Genomic DNA, 13,078 nt, shown 5'->3' with positions numbered 1-13,078 from the left:
TTGCTGGCAGTTTCTGGGGACGGCCAAGTGTTTTTATAAAGTAATGTGGGGAAAATACTACATATTCTTGTACTTTTCCCTACAGTTGCTGTTGGCCACTACTGGAGAAGGGCCACAGGGCCAGGCTGAAGTCTGGTCTGAGCCTTCATATTTTTAAAATGGAGTAGTACCTCAAAGGGTGAAAGCAGGAGCTGATGCTTTCTCACTCTGACTTTACACAGTTGTAGAGACCGACACCCAAAAGTGATCACATAAAAGACTGTGCTGGTTTTAGCTGGAATAGAGTTAATTTTCTTCATAGTAGCTAGTATGGGGCTATGTTTTGGATTTGTGCTGAAAACAGTGTTGATAATTCAGGGATGTTTTAGTTAGTGCTAAGTAGAGCTTATACTAAATCAAGGACTTTTCAGCTTCCTGTGCTCTGCCAGGTGCACAAGGAGTTGGGAGGGGACACAGCTGGGACAGCTGACCCCAACTGACCAAAGGGATATTCCACACCATATGATGTGATGCTCAGTATATAAAGCTGGGGGAAGAAGAAAAAAGGGGGGGGACATTTGAAGTGACGGTGTTTGTCTTCCCAAGTAACCATTACACGTGATGGAGCCCTGCTGTCCTGGAGATGGCTAAACACCTGCCTGCCCACGGGAAGTCGTGAATGAACTCCTTGTTCTGCTTTGCTTGTACGCATGGCTGTCGCCTTACCTATTAAACTGTTCTTATCTCAACCCACGAGTTTTCTCACTTTTACTCTTCCGATTTTCTCCCCCATCCCACCGGGGGGTAGTGAGCAAGTGGCTGTGTGGTGCTTAGCTGCCGGCTGGGGTTAAACCACGACAAGAACTGATGGGTAGCTTTGTAATTTTAGTGTTCAGATCCTTCTACTGGTACGTACATTAAGAAGCCACCTCCATTATCAATAAACAAATTGATTCCTCCCATCACAACAGTGCAATGGCAGCTGACACTGTAAAGTATGTCCAACACCTTCTCTTTTACCTCAATTTCTCTTTCTCATCCAATGCTTTCTCATCTTTTCTGGACAATTTTACAAAAAGGCACCAAAGTCAACAACTTGCATTGCAGTCTCCTTTTCCAGAACAAATGATATTCCTTTCTGTGATGATTACTTCATTGTCTTCAACACAGTGAAGAACTAGGTCCAGGAATCTTTCTTGGTATCACTCTACTTGGATTTGCCCACCGATTCTATTCCTGCTATTAGGAGTGCTTTGCTTTACACCTATGCTTTACAACACCTTCTTTCTATTTCTTGATTTTTCTTTTCCTGATTTATTACTGTCAAGTCATTCACATGAAAACTGTGACGTTTGGTCTTAAGAGTTTATTACTCCTGCTGTTAATTTCCAGCTGCAGTTGTAATTATCTCCTCTGGACATCACAAGTAGTTGTTATAAAGATGACTTTAATATAGCTAACAGAGAATGATAAAAGTGGAGAATAAGTTGTAAGGAAAGAAACCCTAAAAGCCCAACCCAAATATCTTTCTGTAAATCTGTTAAATGATGAAAGAAAAAGTATCGTAAGACTAAAAGCCTGACACTCACCGTGTTGTTTCTCTGTTCTTCTCCAAGCTGTTGGCTGCTTTTTAATGACAGTATTAAGTTCTCATCTCTCCCACTCATCTTGTAGCTACTGTAACTGCTTTCAAGCTCCTGTCTTGCATTGACACACATCCATACTTGTTAGCCAGGGAGAAACAACTCTAGTATTTGGCACTCTGTGCATCTCAAACATGTGGATTTGTCACATCCCTCGTTGCAACTGCAGCTATCAGAGCAGTCTGTGGTCCACTAGAAACCGATAGCAATCATTAATAGATTGTTCTGGCAGGAGATTGTAAATAAAATCTGTGCTATAGCAACAGTCCCCAAAGAAATGAAAGCTTCCTCATCTCTCTGATCTTGTTCTCAATTACTCTTATTCTACTTACTCAATCAGTACTCATAATAAATCCACCTTTTCTGTCTCTATTATTGATTAGAAGAGTTGGGGTTTTTTTTTCACTCCAGGGTTTGATCCTGCAAGGTGCTGAGTGCTCTCAACTGCCACAGACTTAGGACCAGCTGGGGCATAACAATGTGCAGGCATACTCAGTATCACACAGGACTGAAGCCCAGAATCATCCTTTTCATATTTAATTGCTTCTTCACTTGCAATGATCAGTGATTAAAAAGTGCAAAGGTCCAAGGAACTCTTTAGGCCCATCCTGTTAGCACTGCTGAAACACACCTGTTGTTGGAGCCACTTGTGTACAAGGGAGATGTGGGGCAGCACTGCGTATGGCTGCTTATGGCTTCTCAGCTCAAGTTACTAATATCCATTTGCAGTTAGGACCGCTTCCCTACGAGACCAGAGCAAGAGTTGAAAGGGCTGCCTTGACAGGAGAGTGCCACAACCATTCCACCAACACCTTCTGGAGTACCCCCCTAAACAGAAGCAAGTAGTGGCTCCTTCAGGGGAACATATCCGTCTCATCTACTGACAGTGAAATAGTCCCAAACAAACCAATACTCGACTCTTAAAATCTTCTACAAACTTGACCCTGAAGTGAACTTCAGCTCATTCCAGAGCTTCATAATCCTTATCTTGAATAAACAGCTAAGTGACTAGTAAACTCCCAGCTCCAACTGCATGTGGCATAACCACTGTGCTGTATATGGATGTTACAGTATCTCCTGTAGACATGGGTAAGAAAGATCTCTGTTCTTGTATCGCTGCACATCTCAGGAGCCTTTGCAATGTCTGGTTTGCAATTATGACAAAGAACTATCTGTACAGGAAGGTGATCTGACAGTAATAGCTTCATCTTACAGTAGTCACAGCCGTTCTCATCAGCAGTACTGCTTCTTTCTTTTTTTCTCTTATTTGCAGGCTATGGAGGTATCTATCCGAAGTAATTTGCTTTTCAGTATTTCTCTTAGTCCACTGTAAATAAAAATGACATACAAAGGGTTCAGATAGATTTAACAACATGCCACTGACACTCATCTCTCTCAACAGCTGCAACTACTATCATTACTGAAATGACAACTTGGCTTCAGGAAATTTTCTGCTGAATAAATCTGGAGAATACTAGAAAGATGCTGGTAAGCAAGGAGAAACACTTGGAAGGTTTAACCAAGAAATTACCTTCAGCCCCGTCAAAGGCATTGTGGTGCTGCTCCTTGAAGTGTTGGCTGAATCTTTAGGTGGTCAGGTAATATCAGTAGGCAAAATGCTTTTTTCCCCTCATTAGCTTCCTGAGAAATTAACTCCTTTGTTGCAGATATCCACAACAGTCCATGTTCTTGTTAACCCAAAACCATCAGACTGTATCTGTCTATGTGAAACTACATGTGGAGAAACAATACACTAATAAATAGTAGAGGGTCAGCTAGTGCAGGCATTAGCTTGCCTTCCTTGGGGTCATGCCACCATGAGAACATCAGCTTGTACTTGGTCTTGTGCTCCTCTAGAAGGAAACAGAGCTCAATACCTACGAGCAGCATTTAAGAACTGGGGACAAAACATTCTTTATAGAGACCTGTCTATGAACCAGTCAGAGGTTAGGTAAGTCCAGACAGTGGGCATCTTCAGTAGAAAATGATGCACAGACAGTAAAGGGCGATTTTGAGAGGCAATCAAATCCATCCCTTTGCCTGACAGCAGCACCAGATTTACTTAAACCATTCCTGACAGATGCTTGTCCATTCACATTGTAAAATATTTAGATGATGGAGCTTCCACAAGTCTCCTCTTCTAGTGCTTAACTAACCACATGGTTATTTTTTTTTTCCTGACGTCTAACTAAAATTTGACCTGCCGAAATTTAAGCCCATTGTTATGTGACCTATTGCTTGTGAATATGAAAAAGTTTGTTACCTTCCAATTTTTCAGTTATTTCATATTACACTAACTCTGCAAGGCAATTTTACTTTTAAGAAAGCTTTTCTACTCTCTGAGATACTTGGAATTTTAATACAACATTTATTCTTAAACTCTAGTACGAGTTCAGTTCACGTGCTTTGTTCACTGGTAACAATACAAAGCTGAACATGGGTAAAAAACAATAACGACGTGCATACTCTGAATCTGGAAAAAGAGAAGAGAAAATTCCAGGAGTGGCAAAAGGATTGTCACAAGTTTTGTTAGACCACATGCTCTCGAAGGTGATGTGCTGTGTGTTGCACACAATCTAAACTGTTCAGGAATACTAAATGCGGTGTCAAGGTATTTGCAAAATTAGCAGAGTGGAACAATGTTGAACAAAGCAGAAGGATATTGTCAGAACTAGAATTATCTGAAGAACAAAATCCTGTTTAATGGGGTTTTGAAGTCTTTGAAAATCCAGTATTTATTTTCATTCTACTAAAGCATAATCTTGTAAAATTATACAGGAAATTGCCTGCAAATATGCATTTTCAGGTCCAAAATTCCAAGTTTTCTTATTCATTTCACCCTGTCTGACTGGAGTTTCTGCTCTGAGACTCAGAACCAACCCCACTGGAAATGGCAGCAAAGCAATGTGCTCCACGAAAGCTTTAGTGTTTTGAAAATGTTTACTGCAACCAGTTCTAATTAGAACTGCGACTAAGAAACACCTAGATAAAACAAATGCCAAATAGCAACTAAATATTGGATTTATGTTTTGACTAGTAACTGAAAATCATCTGTCCGAGAAGATGTTTAACTTGATCTTCTTATAGGTTGCTAGTGTAATTTATCTTGGAAGATGCTGGCAAATAATAAAAGTTGGATCAAATTGTTAGTGCACAGCCCAGTGCTACTGGGATTAAGGGAACTGTTCTCTTCAATTGAGAAAAAAGCACATTCAGTCCATTACATGTTACTGTTCTTATTTTCCTGACAGATTAACAAGAATACTGAGATTTAAAGAGAGGGACAGAGGGAATGAATGTACTGTCACCTCCTCTGGGATACATAAGAAATAGTAACACTGTGGCCAAAGAGGTTAGTCTTATTTGAGAACCTGATCAATCTTAGAATTCAAGAAAAGGTTTTTATAGACTCTGTTTGCTATCCTTTCTCTGGCTTCTCGGCCACGCTTCAGCAATCGAAATGCTGTCCACGATTCACTGATGAGCCAGCAAAACCCCTGAATGGTAATGAGAATCTTCCAGTGGAAACAGTCACAGCACAGTGCTGCTGCTAATTTATCACTGTGAGGCAAACCGCATTACACACAAGGGTGAAAGGACAATTTAAAAATCGATTGCCTGCCAATTTAAAAATCTATTAATAATTATGGGTTTGCTTTTCAAGTTCTGCACTGCTCATTTAATCTTAATATCTTCTTCACCACATAAGTGACTTTGGAAAACAGTGCTTGTCTACAAGGTGACATGAAATTTTGAAACTCACAGACACCCTTTGCTCCTCAGCAAAAGCTCATGGCTAATTCATTAACTTCCAATAACGCTTTAGTTTTTTTCCAAAAGGAACACTGAAGCATTTTCTTCAGAAGACCTCTCCCCTCTCTCTCCCCTTACTTTGATTTTGAGTAATCAAAATCATATGGGTAGATATGTAGGTGATAACAGCAATATTTTTATTGATTTTTCAACAGAAGGTATGACATGGATTCTCGTTCTTTTTGTGCATCATCAGTGACTGACTGACTTTGCATCCTGGAGCAAGCTTAAATAACTAGATAACAGAGGAAAAGTTTGCTACCTGTAAACCAATAATAACAAACAGAGAGTTTAATGATATTTGTAATAGAATTTTAGGTGTAGTGCTTTTTTCAAAAAAACAATGTCAACCAACCTATCATGGAGTGGAAGGAAGGTTTTCTTAGAAATGCTTCTTGTAGACTGTCACCTGTAAGCTTTTGTTCAGATTGGTTTGCCTGAGCTGCTGCCTTGATCCAAAGCAGCTCTTGGGTTGCACTTCTTCTTTGACACAGATGCTATAAGTGAATGCAGTCAAATGACTAAAAGAGAGCTCCCCGAGGCCCCAGCGTTTTGGGGCTGTTTGGAACTACATTCAGCTTCATACAAAAATCTGCAGCTGGAGGATCCGTAGCTATCGACAGCAAGCGAGTCAGCTCGCTGAAGTGTACGGGGAGCGAATGAAATCTAGCGAACTGACTCAGCACCTATAAATACATACTGACTGACTCATGTAGGCCTCTTCCTCGAGGAACGGTGGTCATAACAAGTCACCCGGATAAACTGATGAAAGAAGAAACAGCAACCTGAGTTTGAAAGCTTTTCCTTAATGCTCTTCACGTTTTCGTGTCTTCCCGGAGAAATGATCCTCAGTCTGAGCAGGTGCTTTACGGTCTTTACTCAAGCACCTCGGCTGAGGGATGTGGCAACCGCTGGTCAGTTCAGACATGGCCTGACAGGCCTGTTGAAAACATGTCACCTTCCTATCTCTATGTTTGCAGTGCCCGTGCAGGCCCTGAGACCGGCAGGTATTTTTTTGCCGTTCATACTAGAAAGATCTTCCGTTTATTAAAACTTTGTGGCCTTCTGTAGTAACGGGAAGCCTGCTGGCAATGAAAAACAGGCCGAAGAAAACCAGAACGTGGCTGTATAAACTGCAGCTTTATTTCCAGAGGCTGCGTGCTAGGAGCTTGGCAGCGCTGCCTTTTCCGCGGTCAGGTGTTGCGGCTGCCCCCTCCCCGCCGGGGCGGCCCCGGCTGCCGCCCCCCGCCCGGGCCCCTCAGGCCTGGGCCCAACGGCTCCGCGGCGGACGAGGGAGACCCCTGGCGGCCGCCGGCGCCGCCCGCAGCCGGGGGTTGGTCCCCGCAGCCGGGGGGTGGTCCCCGCCCGGGGCGGCGGAGGGCTGGCGGCAGGCGGCCGGGCCGCAGGCCTGAGGGGCGCCGGGAGGGGAAAGGGCGCTGGCGCCAAATCCCTTGAGGAGGGGTATCCCGGCAGCGCAGGTGCTGCCCGGGAGCCCTGGGCACCGCCTCGGCAAGCGTGGTGCCACTGGAAAGGCCGGGGAGGGGGGCGCGGGGGACGGGCGCTTCTGCAGCCGGATAATCCAAATGTAGGCTGAGGCGCTCGTCAGGCGGCTGGGCCTGGCGGGAGCCACGGCAGGCGGCAGGGATGGGCCCACAGATGCAGACGGCAGCGCAGAAGTATAAATGCGAAGATAAATGCGATGCCTCCGTGCACTTAAGCCAAAGGGGCACTGCTGTTCAGAGTCTGCTGTCAGAAAAGCCTGATTTTCTTCAATGGCTTTCTTCCCGCCCCCCTGGCAGCAGTAATGCCTTTTTAATGAGCTTTTAGTTGTCTGTTGTTATTTTGGTAGAAATTGTCAAGTCATATACTTGCCAGGCTTACATATGGAGAAAGAGCAAGGAGATTCGGCAAAAGTGCAGCTGATCAAAAACATTACTTTAAAAATAAAAAAGAGAGAAATATGAATGTACTAGTGTAAATTTTCCTTTTAGTATTTGCAATCCAGTCACTGCTGACTCCATTATCCTAGGTCTGTGAAGCTACTCTGCAGCGTACCACAACGGTACACCCAGGGGCTCGTGATCAAATCAAGTCTAAAAAGGAATTAAACAACGTAAATGTCTTTTGAAATGTTGCTGAGCTTTTCAGCATTCCCCTTCATTGTAAACATGGCAGCCTTTCAGGAGAACAGGGAAGACCAACTGCCAAGGTGAAGTCTCTACTCCTCTCCCACCCTGGGGAAGGAAGGAAGGAGCAGCGGGCAGGCGAGCCCTGCGCCGGAGGATGAAGATGGATGAGGTGGTGGTGTCTGACGAGTCAGCCCCAGGAACTGCAGACCTCTCAAACATCTGCTTTGCCGAGGTATGGGGCAGAGCTGGGATAGGGACTGTCATAGGAGGAACCTCAGCCCACCTTGGAGGTGAGGAATGGGCATTTTTCTGGCCAGCGGAACCTGTTGTGTGCATTCCTGGGAAAGGGTCTGTGGTGGCCCCCATGGATGTGTGAAATGCAGCCCTGCCTGGGGGCAGGTGAGGCAGGAGCCAGGGAGCCCTGTGCTCAGCACGTGGCATTTGCCAGGCCTGGGAGCTGGCGTAGTGTTTTCTGAAAGGTAGTTAACTTGGATCTCACTAGTCTGTTCAGCATCATTTTTCCTTCCCTCAGGTCTGTGATAAAATGACATTTTGCCAGTGATTAGAATGGCCCTTCATACGCTGATGGAGAATGTACTGCTAAGCCTATTAGACAATCATTGACATGGAGGCACACACTTAAGTCATTACTTTGACAAGGGTTAGGCATATGCATTGATTTGGGGGAGATGTAGGCCCTCTTGAAAATTATTATAATGCAAGGGGCAATTTTATATCCATGATCTATCCACTCATTTTGAGATGGAGAATTTCTTATGCCCCTTAAAGAACCCTTCCCAATACTCTGCAGGGCTAGTAAAGATGAAGCCATTTCTTTCAATAAACATCCTCGATTATGCTTTATAGACCAACATTTCCCTTTCTATAAGAATCTGGGATTTGTAGTTTGACTTTCTATCATCCCACTGAAGTAACTACACTAGCTGGTCCAATATGATGTTATTATGCAATACCTGCCATCCCAAAGTAGCCAGCAAACTACCTCTTTCTGCTCTTGCTAGGAGCAGTTAAATACTCCAGAGTGAGCTGGGTCTACTAAAAATGGGTCAGACCTGTCATCACTGAGAGACTGCAGTTTCCTCTGTATTCAGATTTCCTTCTGGGGGACCTCTGGTCTGGGCTCAGTCCTCTCAGGATAGCTGCCATCTGACTGATTTCTCTGTTCTGAGTGATTGTAACCTGTTGCAGTTTAAGACATTTCAAGACAAACTCTTGCTTGTCTCCTTAAAGCTGTCATTCTGGTATATAAGGAATTATGACCAGTTTTTATAGTCAGTAGAAAGTGAAGCATCCTAATTGTAACATATATTGTCATGATGCTGTGCATCTTAGGGCAGAGTCCTGTTTCCATTTAAAGGACAGCAGGCTCCACATTTTTTGCAACCACAAAAGTATCACACAGGCTAATTGGAAGGGAAACACACCCTTCCGAAACAGTTGATATAGTTTCCTATCCTTTACTTAGGAATAACGAGCACTAATACCATTACTTGGCATGCAATAAACTACTTGGAAAACTTTCCATCCAGGTTCTCCTTGCCAGCTCCAGGTGTCCTTGGCAAGTAAAAAGTCTTTATGGTAGCTTCCAACATTTTGTGTTGTATAGCTTAGTTCTAGTTCTTCATTAGGTATCTAAAAAAGCAATGGGGTTTCTCATTTCTAATTAAGTTGCCTCTTTGGGGGGATTCTTTTATGAATCCCACAGACTATACTTCTCACCTGCTGTTAATGTCTTTACAGCTACTCATGCACTGTATTTTCTTGTTCCTCCTGCAAAAACATAAACTTCGTATGAAAGTCCTTCATATGAAACTTCATATGATACATTTACTTGAAACCTTTCCTTTCTAAAATGTATTTTTCCATGTAAATGGTACGACTTTAACAAGTGTCACTGGCAGCTACATTTAAATGCCCCGTAATTTGAGAGCTATAGCCCTCATCTGGGAAATAGGAAGCAATAGCTGTAATCTCTTTAAGCCTGCCACATGATAGCTGAGCAGCTTCTCATTGAGCTACTGGACAAAGCAGGAGAGGGGACAGTAATGCTACCATTGCCTTTTTTATCCTGTGTAGACCATGATTCATCAGATGTTCTCTAAAAAACTGAGCAGATTGGGCACTGTAGAAGAGAGAGACGTGCAAACAGCTCATTTCTGAATCCTGGCAGATCTTAGCTGTGAACTAGACGCTAACCGATCAGCTTTGCCAGGAGAGGGTATTTAGATGCTCAGGGACATTTTCTGCTGTAAAGATGTGTTTGCATGCTTCCAACATTACATGGCAAATTAGCTGGAGTTTTGAAGATCTAAATGTTAAGCACAGATGAATGAAGTGGCAGTTAGCTGGAAATAAGGTGCTGGAATAAAGCTGTATCCTGGAACTCAGTGCAAAGTGTTAGGAAGATAACCACAAGGAGGAAGATCTCTTGGGATCTCTGTGGCACTCAAATCCCAATAATTCTTAAAGGCGTTATAAATCTTATAACTCCTAAAGGTGACTAACTGTCATGATGACAGCCTTTTGTAAAGCTACACCTTAATCTCCCTGAGCTGTACATCTCCAGGTGTGAAGTGGAGGTAGTAACATATTCCTGATTCAAAGGGGCATTATGGGGATAAACTAAATACTGTGAGGCATCTAGTGATAAGAACCAGATAATGGCATATTTTTCCAGGGAAAAAAACAGGAAAAATCCTATTGGGTTCAACAGGCATAGGATTTTCCTCAGAGTTGTTATTCCACCTGGACGATGTGAAAGGAAGAGACCTTCTTACCATGTTGCTCTTACCTCTGGCAATTCACACTCAGAGCTGGATCTGAAAAATAGTTTCTTCTCTTCTGAGCCCAAAGGAGGCATCACTTGCTCACTTTGGAACAGGTGGGAAGGGAGAGGGTGCTCCGTAGATGTGCATGGGGTAGGGACTTTCCTGGCAGTAACAAGAAGAGGTGACAACGGCACCACTTGCATTTGCCTTTCTTTAACCTTATCCTTTCGGGAAGTTTTCCCCTGACTTGATTTGGCATTTCAGTCTCAGCACTCGAAGTGGAGAGCATCCTGACGCATAACATTACCTGAATGAGTATGGTGGGTTTTGGCATAGTTTGCACTGGATTGCACACCTGAGTGGGGATCAGGGCTCCCCGTGAAGCAGATGGGCTGCAGGGAAGCAGTGACATTCATTCACAGATCTTGCTCCATTTTTTAAGCTTTCCACTTTCCCTTTCACATTACAAATTGCTGAGTTGAAAACACAGACGTACAATTCCTATCTATTGAGACATATGGTTTGTGGAATATGTGATGTCTGACACCTTCGAGGAGAGCTGTATACACCTGGGCACATTCACCAGTGCATGAAAAAAAGAAAACTACTTTGGTAGTAAGTGCTTTTACCAAAGGGAGCTTGCAATGGGAAGGTTTAAAACAGGCACTAGAGAGAAAGCTGAGCAAAGCTTTTCAGGAGACAATATAGATTTTTTCCACTAGGTGGTGGAAACCTGCCACCATCCAGAGCTTTTAAAAAACAGGAAAAAACCCACATAATTATGAAGGGCAGGCTGAATTAAGATAGAAAATAGCTGTAATAACAGCTTACGATGTATCGATTAAAATGAGTTCTCTGCCTGTCGAAGAGACAATCATAGAAAATTATTCTTAATGCTATCCCTGACACAAAGGCAAAAATGTCAGTTAGGGAGGTTTTCTGATGTTTTAGAAAAGGAAATGAAAGGATAATTTAATCTAAATGAATTCTCTCACCCTCTACAGAAGGACTGTCATCTGTAATTTCAGACCATAGGAACTCAGGAAACAAATCTCTCATGCATTTATTTATCTTCAACTGCCAAAATGTATTTTTTAAATTAGTAATTTTAATTAACATGCTTCATAGATCTCCCACAGCCCAAGACTCGCTGCCATGTAAGCATTGTTTCTAAAGGTGTCCTCATGGTGGCAGCAAAACGACCAATTATTTAACAACAACAGATTTGAAAATGACACAACTTGCTGTTGTTCTTGGCATAATTCATAGCTGGAACAGCAGAGACAAAGCACATGCTCTGGTGCTAACATCACAGAAGGAACAAGGATTTGCAAAGTCACTTGCTTCTTCCAATACAGCACCAACAGACAACTGCTGCTGACGTTACTCCACCTTTCTTCCTTCAAAGCTACTCCCAAGCCATACCTGACATATGATTCATGTTTTAAGATGAAAGCAACTATCACGGACACAGTTTTCAAAGATATTGGGGACCTACTCTTTTCACTGAAATTCATGGCTGTTATCTCAGTAGCAATTCACACGTCCCATAGAATGAAGTCATCAACACACCATTTTGGGGAAAAAAAAAAAAAAAAAAAAGAGATAGTAATATACCTGGCTTAAAGAAGCTGTCATTTAGATAGTGAGCTTGCCCCTCATTTATTGAACAGGATACAATAAATCATGTTCTTGTTAATGTCATTCTGAGCATGCTTGGTTCACTTTCTGATCCATTTTATCAGACCCTATATTGCAAACATCCAATTTCATAAATTATAACCAGTGTTTACATCTTGTGTCCTGGAAAAGTATCAGACCCGAATGCAGCCCTAATGTGCTTCCGCCCAGTGCTATCATTATGAATCTTTAATTCTGCTCATCACACAAAAATCCTTCTTCATTTATGCATAGACAGACCTCAGTCTTGCTGTTGAATTTCTGATTTCTTCTTGGTATCTGTCATAAAAGTGGCTTGTAGTGGGGTTAAAAGACCGAACTCTTCAGAGGACTGGGCTGAGTCTTCAGTTAATGAGTTGCAGCTAATCAGTGCTCTTCTGGTCCTCTGAGTGAGGGTCACACCAACTCTACTCCTTTATGTCCTTGCCAGGGAATATGATCTTGCCATCTGATCTCTCCCCTTGGCCTGCCTGTCTGATCTCTGAGCAGCCTACATTTTGCATGGGTACCCCACTGATCTGTGCAATAGCTATGATATTTGCACTTTCTGCCAAAGAGATCTTGCATTCCTAAGTATGATCAGCAAAGTTTCCCCTGCCGTCTTCAGAAATACCTGTCTCTGCACTGATCCCCTTCTTATCTACCTCTCTCCTTTCCTCCCAGAGTCAGAGAGCAAGTTCTGACTGCGGTTGTGCAACGATGTCGCAAGCAGGGAGGCTGTGCAGAGCTAGGCTAGCTTCATCCCCCAGTAACCGTGTAGCCAGAGAGTGCCAGCGCTGCTCTCCAGATGGGTGTTTTTATTTGAGCACTATTATTGGCTGGATTCTTGGACTTAGTTGTTGCAGTATCAGTCTTATTTCTGCTGCTTCTCTTCTCCTACTTTGTCCAGTCAGGGAGTGGATTTGGATCAATCTTAGGTAAATATCTTGACTAGTATGTAGTAATTAGACCTTTTCCTTAAATTACAGTATCTGTTACATTTGTCATTTCCAGAACATCAAGGCATTTCTCTTCTGGCTCTCAGAGTCTTCTGTACATGTATCAC

Source organism: Ciconia boyciana, chromosome 1 (assembly GCF_034638445.1).
Source record: "Ciconia boyciana chromosome 1, ASM3463844v1, whole genome shotgun sequence".
Classification (NCBI taxonomy): Eukaryota; Metazoa; Chordata; class Aves; order Ciconiiformes; family Ciconiidae; genus Ciconia; species Ciconia boyciana.
This window is presented reverse-complemented; position numbering follows the sequence as displayed.